Here is a 13,664-nt window from a genome sequence, read left to right as displayed (position 1 = left end):
TCTTTTTTTTCCTCCCTATTTTTTTTAAAAAGAAGTGCATTTTTTTATTTTTCACGTGGGCCTCTTAAAGGATGTTGTTGCTGTTTTTTCTGTCTTGATTTGTTTCCATAATTTCCTGCCCCTTTGCAGTTCTAGTCCTGCAAGGATTTGGGGGAGATACTTTTTGGAGAATGGGGTGCAAAATGGACACACTATGAATGGGGATTTTGTGGCTGCTTCCTTGGGCGTGAATTGTGGTGCCATTGGAGAGACCATAGAGATAAACTCCAAACCATCGGTGAGGAGACAGTTTAAATATAGGCGCCATAGTGAAGCAGCACCTGCTGTCCTGCTAACAGATAAACTTCCAGATGTTATTTCTTCGGCTTTTTCCTAGTACTCTGCTGAAGATACCTCCCGACTGATCGTGCAGGTGAGAACGTACGTGTAGTGGTTCTAGGGGTTGCTCGTGCGTAAGCCGGTGCAAACACCTGGCTGGGTTGCCTGAGTGAACCTTTTCTGTCCGGACAGCCACTCACCCGTGGCTGTCTCAATCGCTGGCAGAATCCGTCAGTGGGCGTTTCTTAAACTTCTTCCAGCAAAGAAGCTCTTTGACGCCTAGTCTCCTCCTACTCTCTCTGCGCGAAAGCCTTCTGCGCAAGGAGGGCGTAGGCAGCGGAGGACCTCTACTCCCCCCGCTGGTCCCCGGCAAGGAGTCATGGGACCGCCTCGCCGCTTCCCCCATCTGCCCCCCTTCTCCACTGGTGCTACGCTGATTCTCTTCCCCAGAAGATGGGCTGCCTCTCCCAACCCCGGGACGCTCTCTGGAATCCCTCTGGATTTTGCTCTCTCCCTCCAGCACTGATGGCAGTTCCCTGACAGTACGTATTTCATGATTCCACAGGAGCTCAGGGGTGAAGCCTGGAATGCCGCTCCTAGGGAATCTCAGCCTTCATTTTTAAAAGCATCCGCCAAGTTTCTAGCCCTTATTGTTGCAGAGGACAATGGCAGGTGCAATCTCGAAAGCAGGAAATTTTTCATTTTGTTTCATTTATTTGATTCACAGCATTTATGTGCCACTCGATTGTAACAAAGCCTCTAAGCAGTTTACAAAAACTTTTAGAAAATTGAAGTGGTTAGAAAAAGACAGTTTTTTTAAAAAACAGGTGTTAATTAAAATTGACAAATTAAAACCCATGCCCACATTCTACCTGTCTGGAGAGCCTTGCTGAACAAAAATGTTTTAGGCAAGCACTGAAAAGAGTTCATTGAAGGCGTCTGCCTAATGTCAATAGGCAGGGAGTTCCAAAGTGCATGTGCAGCCATACTAAAAATCAGTGTCACTTCCTGGTGTGCATACCTTCTTCTCCCCCTCCCCATCCCAACTCATGCCCATCATGACTAGCAAAAACATAATTAGCTACACCAGGTAAGAGATATAAGTTGCTTTAATTTGTGCAGTTTATGCTGGTGTTAATTTTGCATTGATTCCCACAGGAATTGGGTTTTTTGCTTGGCACCGAATTCACTGAGGTAGCACATGGTGTTTATGGTACTGCTGTGTGTGACGTTTGTGCCCTAGGGATGGTGTTGAAATGCAGGTTGCTTGGACCTGAGCATGGTCAGTGGTGGTCAAGAATGCCCAGAGTCGTAGTACAACAACATCTGGAAGGCACTGTGTTGTTCATCACTGGCAGATGGCTTTGAAGGACCTTTCCAGAGGTGCCTTTTATTTCTGTTGCTGTGACGGGCGAAACATCTTCGGGTCTGTGACTTTACTCTCTCCCCCATTTTCCTGCCATTTCTCTGTTAAAAATCCAGCATGTGACTTGACCGATAAAATATTCTGGGATGTCCCAATTCTTGCTCATCTGGCTCAGTGTCACCTGGCAGCAGTTCTCTAGGACAGGGGCAGTGTTAGAAACTCAGATATATAAGCTAGGCACCAAATGGCTCCTTAAACCAGGGTTGCGGTTGCCAAAACGGAATGCCTAGTTGCCATTTCGGGACCAGACGGCTCAACAGCTGCATTTCTCAATACGGGTTCTTTGTTCCTGAACTTCATTCTGATTGTGCAGTTAAAATATAACAGGTAGAATTCTACAGGGTGTGTTGCTAGTGTGTGAAAACAGTCAAGATCCAAGGATCCCTAGGCATGCACCTCCAGGTAGAGGAGACATCAGGCGCCATCCTGATGCCCGGGCATCAGGTCGTAAGTGGCCAATAAAGGTAAAGGGACCCCTGACCGTTAGGTCCAGTTGTGGCCGACTCTGGGGTTGCAGCGGTCATCTCGCTTTATTGGCCGAAGGAGCCAGCATACAGCTTCCGGGTTATATGGCCAGCATGACTAAGCCTCTTCTGGCGAACCAGAGCAGCGCACGGAAACGCCGTTTACCTTCCCGCCAGAGCGGTACCTATTTATCTACTTGCGCTTTGACGTGCTTTCGAACTGCTAGGTTGGCAGGAGCTGGGACCGAACAACGGGAGCTCACCTCGTCATGGGGATTCGAACCACCGACCTTCTGATCGGCAAGTCCTAGGCTCAGTGGTTTAACCCACAGCGCCACCTGCGTCCCTAAGTGGCCAATAGTCAGGTGCAAAATGTGGCTGGCGAATTTTGAACGCTGGGCAGGGGGAGGCAATCTCAGGCCTCGGGGACCAGTGTGGCCCCCAGGCCTCTCTATCTGGCCCTCGGAACTGAGACCACACCCTTTGCTCTCCCTGCCTTGCACCCTGAATGTTTTTGCCTGGCTGGAATGTGTCCTTGAGCTCTGATCATGACTTTTGGCTGGGTGGAGAGGATGTATGTGTGTAGAAATTAGCCTACTGTCAAAATCTACGTTTGTTGCTTCTCCCACTTTGGCCTCTGGCCTGCCCATCACTGAGAACATGGACCTTGTGTTAAAAGAGGTCCCTCCCTCCCCACTCCTGCCCTGGGGTCTCAGGTAGAGTCCTTGCCCGTCACCTGTTATCTCAGGGATGGGAAACTTCTGACTCTCCAGAAGTTCTTGGACTTCATCAACCTCAGCCAGCGTGTCCAACGGGAGCTGTCGTCTCTACAGTTATCTGTTCCCTCACCCTTCCGCTCCCTGAGCCTTTTAACGAGAGATGCTGAGGATCTTCAGGAGAGACTTAAAAGCATTCCTGTTCACCGAGGCATTTGATGGCTCAAGCACACTCTCCCTGGCCACCTTGACATCATTATTAGTGGTGAGGACAGGTGGCTGTTTTTACTTGCATCCCGTGCTAGGCCTACACAAGGTAGACCCACCGGAGGGAATGGACGTGGCCAAGTTAGGTCTGTTAATTTCTGTGGGTGTGCTTGCTGCAGGACTTAGCTGGACAGAACCCAATGTTTTTGTTTTTAGTTGTGTTTTGCTGCCTTGGGCTACTTTAGAAGGTAGGTCTGATGAAGGTGATGTCACTTTCTGCTGCTGGAGAACGTTCCTGGTCTTGCGAACAGTCAGTTTTGTTTGGGGTGTCCTCTGATGAGGAATTGAGAGGGAAGGTCCAAGGAAGGGATATGGAGGGTGGGTGGTTGAGCTTTGCTCTGTCTTCGTAGTGTGGGGATGCCTCCAGCTGGGTTGCAATTGTAAGACTCCTGCTGAACGAAAAGGCCATGAGCATGGTGCCTTTATCCTCTTCTCCCCCTTCAACCCTCTCCCCCCCCCCCGGCCTCCACCCCAGCTTGGCTTTCCCAAGCGCATAGTTCAGTCATGGAATTTGATCCCGCAGGAGGCCTGATGGTTATCATATACGAGAGGCCCCATCTTTATTGGCACTCCGCCGGCTCCTGAAGATACAGCTGCTTAGGCGAGCATTCCCATTGCACCAAACCTCTGGTTTAATTGTTACGACTTTTCAATCGCTCATTTTATTCTCTATAGGCGACTTGCACTTGGGTTACGTTCTGGGGATAGTGTCTAAAGCCCAAATTGCATATGGTCGAAAAATGTTGGATTCAGTTGTGGGTGGGGTTGCCAAAGTGTTTTTTTTCCTGGACACCTGCCCCCTTCCTGGCCCCCTTTATTTTTTAATTTTCTTGCCAAGCGCGTAAAGCTGAATAATGCGTACAAGTTAAATGCGCATAACTTTCAAGGTACCTGTACAGTGGTACCTCTGGTTACAAACTTAATTCGTTCCAGAGGTCCGTTCTTAACTTGAAACCGTTCTTAACCTGAGGTACCACTTTAGCTAATGGGGCCTCCCGTGCAGTTTCTGTTCTCATCCTGAGATAAAGTTCTTAACACGAGGTACTACTTCCGGGTTAGCGGAGTCTGTAACCCAAAGTGTTTGTAACCCAAGGTGTTTGTAACCCGAGGTACCACTGTATTCCAATTCAGGATGTTTTAAAGCCCTGGTGGATTTGTTGTTGCATATTTTAAATTTCAGTTTCAAACTGGTTTTTAACATTGTCTTTGACGCAGCATGTAATTAAACTGTGGAACTCACTGCCACAGGAAGTGCTGGTGTCCGCCTGGTTGGATGGCCTTAAAAGAGGGTTGGACAGATTCATGGAGGAGGCTATCCAAGGCTACTAGCCATAATGGCTATGCTCAGCCTCCACAGCCAGAGGAAGTATGCCTCTGAATACCAGTTGCTAGGAACCACAAGAGGGGGAAGTTGCTGTCGCCCTCAGATCCTGCTTGTGGGCTTCCCACTGGCATCTGGTCAGCCCCCTGCCCTGTGACCTTAGGGCAGGTAGAAATAACAACAACTACTACTACTGCTCTATTTTACCGTCTTCTTTCTGTTAGTCCATGGCATGGGTAGGCAAACTAAGGCCCGGAGGCCACATCCGGCCCAATCGCCTTCTAAATCCAACCCATGGACAGTCTGGGAATCAGGGTGCTTTTACATGAGTAGAATGTGTCCTTTTATTTAAAATGCATCTCTGGGATATTTGTTGGGCATAGGAATTTATTCATTTTTTCTCTCCAAATTAGAGTCTGCCCCCCCCCCCAAGCTCTGAGGGACAGTGGACCGGCCCCCTACTGAAAATGTTTGCTGACCCCTGGTCCATGGGGATGGGGCAGGAACACCAAAGCTTCGTTTCCATTAGAGTATCCGTGTGGAATCTTTGTTTCCTCCAGAAGTTGCTGAACTACAATTCCCAACATTCCTTGCCATTGGTCATACTGGCTAGAGCAGATGGAAACTGGAGTTTAGCAGCATCAGGAGGTGGAACCAGAGTTTCCCCACATCTGCAGTGGAGTACACGGTATAGGCTTGGGTATGGAAAGGGGGTTCCTGGTGGTCTCTAGCTTGTTTTTGTTATTTAAGAACGGGTTTTAAAAGCAAGCTTCTAGCCCTCAAGGCTGTGTTGAGAATTCAGCTTTTGCTTTGAAGTTTAATTGTTTGAGCATGGAACTCTAAATCACTTTACCTTCAGGTACACAGAGTGTTGTTTAAGCCTGTTGCATCAGCATGTACAAAATTTGACGTCAGCGTGGGGAAACCTTTGGCCCTACGGTTATTGCAGAACTACAACTCCCATGAACCCCCAGCAAGCATATCCAATGGCCTTGGAACTTGGGAGCTGTTGTTCAGCAACATCGAGAGGGCCAAAGGTTCCTCGCATCTGCTCTGCATTGAACACTCTTTCCTTTTCCTTCCCAAATCCACCCAAGTGTTTGAAAATAGCAATTGGCACTTTATTGACATCAGGCCAGAGTCTGGGTGCCTCGAGGGTCACTTACACTCAGCCTCGCCTTCCTTGCTAGATTGTTGTGGTGATAAAATTGGGGGGGGGGGGTCAGTATGGGTAGAGAACCACATCCATTTCCTTAAGTTCCTTGGAAAATAAACAAGATAGAATTGTAATAATTTTTACGCGCTCTCCCCAAGGAGTCTAGCCTAATGCTGAAAATAATAAACACCTTGTTTTATTTCCCCCAGGCTTTTAGTCTGTGATGGAAACTGCTTTTAATTGCTGGTGTTTATTCACCTCCTTATTTTATTATTGTGTTTTCGTTGTTTTGTGAATCGCTCCCAAAATGTGTGCTCCTCCCTCCCCAACCTCTTTTTCAATTTTTTTTACATTGACATAAATGGATAAAATAAAACCACGTGAGTAATTTAGGGAGACGAGACTGTCCGCATTCAGCTCTTTATCTTGCAGCTATGAATATTTGCATGGTGCAGGAAAAGTGACTAGGGAGAAGTTTTTCTCCTTCGCTCGTAATACTGGAACTCGGAGCCATCCGGTGAAGCTCAGTGTTGGAAGATTTAGGGCAAGCAACAGAAAGTACTTCTTTGCACGTAGTTAAATTGTGGGATTCACTCTCCTCTTGTGATGGTCCCCTTGGATGGCTTTAAAAGGGGGTTAGATACCGTATTTTTCGCTCCATAAGATACACTTTTTTCCTCCTAAAAAGTAAGGGGAAATGTGTCTGTGAGTCTTATGGAGCGAATGGCGCTGCACAGAGAGGGCCACCTTAACCTCACTGGGTTGTTGTGAGGTTGTTCTGTGATAGCCCTTGTTTAGCCCCCTGAGTAACTTGACAAACAGACAGAAGAACATTACAGTGGTACCTCAGGTTAAGTACTTAATTCGTTCCGGAAGTCCGTTCTTAACCTGAAACTGTTCTTAACCTGAAGCACCACTTTAGCTAATGGGGCCTCCTGCTTCCGCCGCACCGCCGGAGCACGATTTCTGAAACAAAGTTCTTAACCTGAAGCACTATTTCTGGGTTAGCGGAGTCTGTAACCTGAAGCGTATGTAACCCGATGTACCACTGTATTCTTGTTTTCCCTCTTCAGTCAGTCTTGGATTCCATCACTGCCCAAACCATGTGCCTCTGTCTCTCCAAACGGCCAGATGATCCCATTTTTTTTCTGGGGCTTTCTGTTAGAGAATGAAATCCAAGCACTGATGCCTGTTAAAATGCTTCTACTGTTCACTTGCAAAATCAAGTTTTTGAAAAGAGGCTCTACAGAAATAAAAGATTCAAAATATTTTTTTTCCCTTGTTTTCCTCCTCTAAAAACTAGGTGCGTCTTATGGTCGATACGGTAAATTCACAGAGGATATGACCATCAGTAGCTTCTAGTCATGATGGCTCTCTGTTCTACCTCTCCAGTGTCAGAGACAACGAACAGACAGTTGCTGAGAATAACAAGTGGGGACAGTTGCCTTGTGCTTGGGCCCTGCTTGCGGGCTTCTCATAGTCATCTGGTTGGCCGCTGCGAGAACAGGATGCTGGACTAGATGGGCCACTGGCTGGATCCAGCAGCACTTGGTCTAACGCGGAGGAAAAAGTTGGGAAATGTACAAAATGGGCAGCTTCAAAAAAGTGGTGGTGGTGGTGGAGAGGAATGCACAAACGGTCTCTTTAACCATAACCTTGTCAAGCATTGGCAGCGCTCTGAAGTGACTGGAAGCCTCAGCCAGCTGCCCAGCTGGTACAATGCATTTCCTGGGTTATGTTTGACAAAAACAGCAGGAGAGAGTGTGTGTGCCTGAGAGGGGGAGAGAGAGGGGGTTGGGGGGGGAGTTTCAGGCTAGCTGTGAACAGAATTAGCTCCATGTGTTTTAACAAAGTGATAGCTGGAATGTTTAGAAAGTGTGTGTGTGTTTTGGTGGGGAGAACTGGGCCATCTCCTTGCCTATTTCTCACTTCCCTGCCCCAAAGCTGGGTTATGTAAGGCTTCATTTGGCATTCAAGGGACATCACCAGACAGAGGGAAGGAGAAAATGCCCATTTTTCTTCTTCAAATGAAGTGCCCAAGAGATGTCTGGATTCCATGATTCCATGAGGAATTCTCAGATAATGTTGGAACGCTACCAGCCTCATATCCCAAGTTGCTCAGGAATTCTATGAAACAAAGAAACAAGCAAAAATAATTAAAAAAAACCCAGTCGTTAAAATAGGGCAGTTAGGAAGGTTAAGTCTGCCATCTTGATTCAGAACGGCATCCAATTGCATCCAAACATAGGTGACAACTTCCTCCGTGACCTCTAGGGAAGTCATGCAAAATGTGGTTACGATATGCTAGTAAAGGTAAAGGGTAAAGGGACCCCTGACCATTAGGTCCCGTCGTGACCGACTCTGGGGTTGCGATGCTCATCTCGCTTTATTGGCCGAGGGAGCCGGTGTACAGCTTCCGGGTCATGTGGCCAGCAGGACTAAGCCGCTTCTGGCGAATCAGAGCAGCGCAGGGAAACGCAGTTTACCTTCCCGCCAGAGCGGTACCTATTTATCTACTTGCACTTTGACGTGCTTTCGAACTGCTAGGTTGGCAGGAGCAGGGACCAAACAACGGGAGCTCACCCCGTCGCAGGGATTCGAACCGCCGACCTTCTGATCGGCAAGTCCTAGGCTCTGTGGTTTAACCCACAGCGCCACCCGCGTCCCTCTATGCTAAGAGTTGCCAAATGCATAATAAACAAATGTCCTAAAATTTAATGTAGATCGGATTCTACCTTATACTCATCGGGTTCCAGACAAGGGTCATTCCTGGGACCTCCTGTGTGCTGATCTAACCCTGAGCTACAGCTCTCTGCTGTCGGCCTCTAATATACCGTAACTACATCAGCAGAGAATTTGCCCTGATTTGCAGAAAGTCACCTGGTGCCGTCTAGATGTTTTGGACTACAATTCCCATCCTCCAGCTAGCCAGCATACATGTTGCGGCCTGTGGCTGCTGGGAGCTGCAGTCGAAAACTTGATGATGCAATTCCCCTGTGAGGAAATGTTTGCACATTTTGGGACTTTTCAGTTTGAAGAAAAAATGAGGAAGAGGTGACATGATAGAAGTTCATAATATGGTGCTTGGCATGCGGAAAGGGTTTTTCCCTCTCTCGCAACACTAGAATGCATGGACATGCAGTGAAGGTTAAACTATGGAACTCAATCTCAAGCTCTCAAACTCTCTCTCTCTCTCTCTCTCTCTCTCTCTCTCTTTCTTTCTTTCTTTCTTTTCTCTTTCTTTTTAAAAAGCATGCTTTCTAGCAGTCTGAAGATTTTAAAAATTCTCCTCAGGTTACATATGCTTCAGGTTACATACGCTTCAGGTTACAGACTCCGCTAACCCAGAAATAGTACCTCGGGTAAAGAACTTTGCTTCAGGATGAGAACAGAAATTGTGCTCTGGCGGCGCGGTGGCAGCAGGAGGCCCCATTAGCTAAAGTGGTGCTTCAGGTTAAGAACAGTTTCAGGTTAAGTACGGACCTCTGGAACGAATTAAGTACTTAACCTGAGGTACCACTGTACTGTGTCAGATCTAAGCTTCCACACCCAAGTCTTTCCAGGCCTGGGCACGAAATGTGATGTCATGGGAAAGAACCAGGGTTTTCTCTGGTTGTATCGAAATGCCATCTGCCATTCTTCCTGGCCCTCCCCCCTCCTCTTCCCCTCATCGCAGACATTCAGCCTCCTCTGCTATCAAAGAACAATGCGTGGGAATTTTTTTGCAAAAACGCTACGTATCACATTGGTGCTAATAATAATATTTTCAATTGAAAATGTTAACTTATTTTTAGCCCCTTCCAAACATCGTACAATGCACTGACCTCCCTGCCCGCTCCCTTTCTAAATATGATGTCTAGGTTACATATCCACTCCTATTTTTTTGTAACTGTCTACTAATCCCTTTTAATTGAGACTGACAGACATAATCCCCTTAAGGCAAGGATTTTAATTGTTCTTTCAGTTGAAAGAGCTCCTCCTGCCCTCCCCTTTCGTAATCGGTCCGCCTGTGATGTCTGAAGCACGACACGTTTGGTTGTGATGCGGCTGGATCCCAGAATAGCCATGCTGGTATATTTAAATTTTTCTTCCTCTCATGTGAGAAGGTATCTATCTATTTTTAACTGTCTGGTTTCTTTAGCTCTTCCTTTGGTTCCTGAGACGTCTTTTGACTTATTTAGCCAGTGTGGTTAGAGTCCAGCACTCTATCCCAGAGTCACTCACTGTCTCTGAGCCTAACCTACCTCCCAGGGTTGTTGCGAGGATAAGATGAGAAGGGTTGTATGCGGGGCGGCGGGGGGGAGCATATATGCCACCTTGAACTCCTCGGATAGAAATCAAATAAATTTATTATATGAACACGTTGCGGTGGGATTCTTTTCTAGCTACTTGTTAAGAGTTTTGACTTCAGGCTGAGGAGACCTGTGTTTAAATCTCCTGTCGGCTCCGAAAATCTGGTAGAGCTCATGGTTTTGCACACAGAACAGTGTGGGAACCTCTCAGAACTTGAGGTCCGCATTCCTCTCTGGGCCACCTTCTGGGGGCCGCATGCCAGAGGTGGGCAGGGCCAGAGGCAAAAGTGGGTGGGGCAACAAATGTAAATGTTGCTTTTTGTACAGGAGGGTACTTCTACACATATAGGTGCATGCACCTCCCTATCCAGGCAACCAAGAGGCATGATCTGAGTTCAAGGGCACATTCCAGCCAGGCAAAAACACACAAGGAGGGAGCGAAGCAAGTCTGGTGAGGGGTGTGTCTGGGTGACAGATGGTGTGGGCCAGACAGAGAGAGCTACTAGCTACACCCCCAAATCTCCTTGAAGGGTTCATTGATATATTTTTTTAAGTGTATATGGCCACATTCACACCATACTTTTAGAGCTCTATGGTACCACTTTAAACTATCATGGCTTCCCTCAAGGAATTCTAGGAGCTGTAGTTTTTTTAAAAAGGGGGGTTCTAACAACTACCAGCACCTCTGGTTGGACACGGTAAGAAGACTCCATGGAGTGCTGGACCGATCCAACAGGACTCTCCTTATGTAACGTCATATTCCCCTGTTGCTAGGCAACCGCAAAGCGCATCTTCCAGGGCCAATGAAAGCATCCATCACCCATGGTTGTATCTAGACTCCACCACATGTGGAGGTGGGACATCTCTCTAGGTGGGTGCCTTTTCACCTGAAGTGTAGAAGTCATGCGCTTAAACTCCAGGGAAGATGCCCTTTCTTAACCATGAGAGGACATTATCTATGGAGCAAGAGGCCTAGGGGAGCCATGGAATCGCTTTTCTGGGCGGCTTTCGAGAAAAGGTTAGGAAGCCGGGCTTGAGACGGAACGTATTTCGCTTTCTGTTTTCTCCTCTTCTAAGAACCTTGTTGTCTCTGAAAGCACAGGCGTTTGCCAAAGGACTCGCCAAAATAACTGTCGCTCAGCACTGAAACTGAGTTCTGATATCTGCTCATCAATGGTGTGTTTTTTTTACTAGAATAACCTAAAAGGAGCCTTTGCTAGATCAGGCCAAAGGTCCATTTAGACACCACCACCCCATCCTGTTCTCACAGCAGCCAACCTGAGGCCTACGCAGAAAGCCCGTGAAGCAGGGACCTGCAATGTTCTGTGGTATCTTTCATTTTGATAACTGGCATACCATTAGTGGTATCTAACGTTTTGATAGCTCCAGAGACAGAAAACATCCACACCATACATTTAAAGCACTGTGGTACCACTTTAAACAGTTGTGGTTTACCACAAAGAATCCTGGGAGCTGGTGTTTGTTTATTTGTAAAGGGTGGTGAGAGTTGTTGGGAAGACCCCCTATTCCCCCTTCACAGAGCTAGTCCTACGCAGAGTAGATCCACTGAAGTCAAGCCTGAGAGTTGACCTGCTGATATTGATGGGGCCAAGTTAGCTGAGTCCATTATCTTCAATGAATCTGCTCTGAGCAGGGCTAGCGCTGGACGCAACATACAAAGAAAGGGCTGTGCTGTTAATCTTTCCAGCATTTGCCACACAATTTTGACAGGCATCAAATATTAAGGCCACATTTGCACCAGAGAACTGTGGCACCACTTTAAACAGCCATGGCTACCCCTCAAAGAATTCTGGGAATTATAGTTTAAGGGTGCTGAGGGTTGTTAGGCGACCCAGTTCCCCTCACAGAGCTACAAGTCCCGTAGCTCCCTGTTGACTGCTGAACCACTTTTAAGAGCTGTTAACTTTCTGAGGGGTATAGGGGGTCCCCAGTACCTCAGCACCTTTAACTACAACTCCCAGAATCCTTTTGGGGAAGGCATGACTGTTTAAAGTAGTATGATTAGTCCCCTTTATACTGTACATTTAAAGAACTATCATACCACTTTACAAAGTCAAGGCTTCCCCCAAATCATCCTGAGAACTGCAGTCTGTTGAACCACTCAGGGAATTACTGTGCTATGATTCTGCTTTAAATATATAGTACAAATGGGGCCTCAGTTGGAGACAACCCTGTGTTTTTGCCCAGAAATTAAAGCTGCTGTTTTCAATGAGGCTTGCTTGCTAAGTAAGTGTGCTTTGTGTTGCAGACTTTTTTGCTTGTATAAAATTGGAGTCTTTTGTCAAAAGCTTATTTATTTTGTACTATTGTTACATTCATTATTACATCTTACATCCCTCTCTTTACTACAGTGAGCTCAAGGCAGCGTATATGGTTCCCCCCTCCCCATTTTATCCTCACAACAGCCCTGTGTGGTGGGTTAGATTAAGGGGCAGTGACTGGCCCAATATTGGCCTTGTGAGCTTCATGGCTGACTGGAGAATTTGGACCCTGGTCTCCCAGGTCCTAGTCCATTCAAAGTGTGAGTGGCAGAGCACGACATGTCATCCTGTGTTAAATATTTGTGAATATTTGTTTGAGCTATATAACATAAAGGGGAGTATGTCTGTTTGAAGCCAATAGGAGACTGGCTTTAGCTCTGAATGCGACAGCAGCTTTGATCTTAAAATAAATAAATTTGTGACCTTTCCTAATTTATTTCTGAGTCCTTGAACCAATGAATTTCCCATTGCTTTTAATTCATGGCGCTCTACTTGTGTGTTTAAAAGAGCATCCATTTTCTACTTCATCTGTCATGGGCTGCCCTTGACTTGTTAAGTGTTTGATGGTGTGTTTGAGATGTGGCTTTGTGTTCTTTTCATTAATGCAAATGGGGTGAGAAGCGTTCATTGTCTCCTGTGCAAGTATTTTTAGTTCCTGGTCTAATTTTAGGCCTTGTCATCAGAAAGAGAAGAGAGAGGGACTGTGTCAGAAATTCATATGTGCTTTTTTTTAAGCTTCCTTCTGTTTTGAAACTTCTCTGTAAAAGGGTGGGTGGAGGGGGTGATCAGAACTGTGTGTGAGGGCTGCTGCTTCCTGGGTTGCCCAAGTGTCATCTGAGATTTATATTGACCACATAAACCTGAAACCAGCAGTTTGGGGCCTACTGGTGATCTTCTTATGCTCTTAGTCATTCTGTTCCCCTTGACTGGTTTTAAATGAAGCAAATTTCAGAGGAGGAGGAGGAGACTGTCCATAGCTACTAGCCACATTGGCTGTGTTCTGCCTCCACTATCAGATACACTGTGCATCTGAAAACCAGTTTCTGAGAATTGCAAGTGTGGAGAATTGCTGTTGCACTCAGGTCCTTTTAACATGCTTCCCATTGGGGCTTCTGTCTGGCCACTGTGAGAACAGGATGCTGGACTAGTTAGTCCACTTGACTTGATCTTATGACATCTGGAGAATGATGCCCCTGTTAGAATACATGAGAGCAAAGAAGAACAATATATGCCCACTTGGTGCATAGTAAGGTGAAGGTAAAGGGACCCCTGACCATTAGGTCCAGTTGTGGCCAACTCTGGGGTTGCGGTACTCATCTCGCTTTATTGGCCAAGGGAGCCGGTGTACAGCTTCCGGTTCAGGTGGCCAGCATGACTAAGCCACTTCTGGCGAACCAGAGCAGTGCACGGAAAGGACGTTTA

The 13,664-nt window shown here is 46.8% G+C and overlaps 1 protein-coding gene across 4 annotated transcripts in view; it reads left to right on the top strand.

The window, feature by feature from the left end:
• Window positions 1–13,664, top strand: part of MIB2 (MIB E3 ubiquitin protein ligase 2) — a 70,881-nt gene that overhangs the window by 18,992 nt on the left and 38,225 nt on the right. The window contains exon 1 of one of the 4 annotated variants that reach the window (XM_081016065.1): window positions 10,734–10,831. The exons of 2 other annotated variants lie outside the window; for them this stretch is intronic. The gene's annotated coding sequence lies outside the window, so the exon portion shown is untranslated. One more of the 4 variants, XM_081016066.1, reaches the window with a different exon arrangement.

The sequence above is a fragment of the Podarcis pityusensis genome (genome assembly GCF_964106645.2).
Source record: "Podarcis pityusensis genome assembly, chromosome: 8".
NCBI classification, from domain to species: Eukaryota; Metazoa; Chordata; class Lepidosauria; order Squamata; family Lacertidae; genus Podarcis; species Podarcis pityusensis.
The sequence above is the reverse complement of the archived record's forward strand: the minus strand, read 5'-3'. Positions and strand labels throughout refer to the sequence as shown.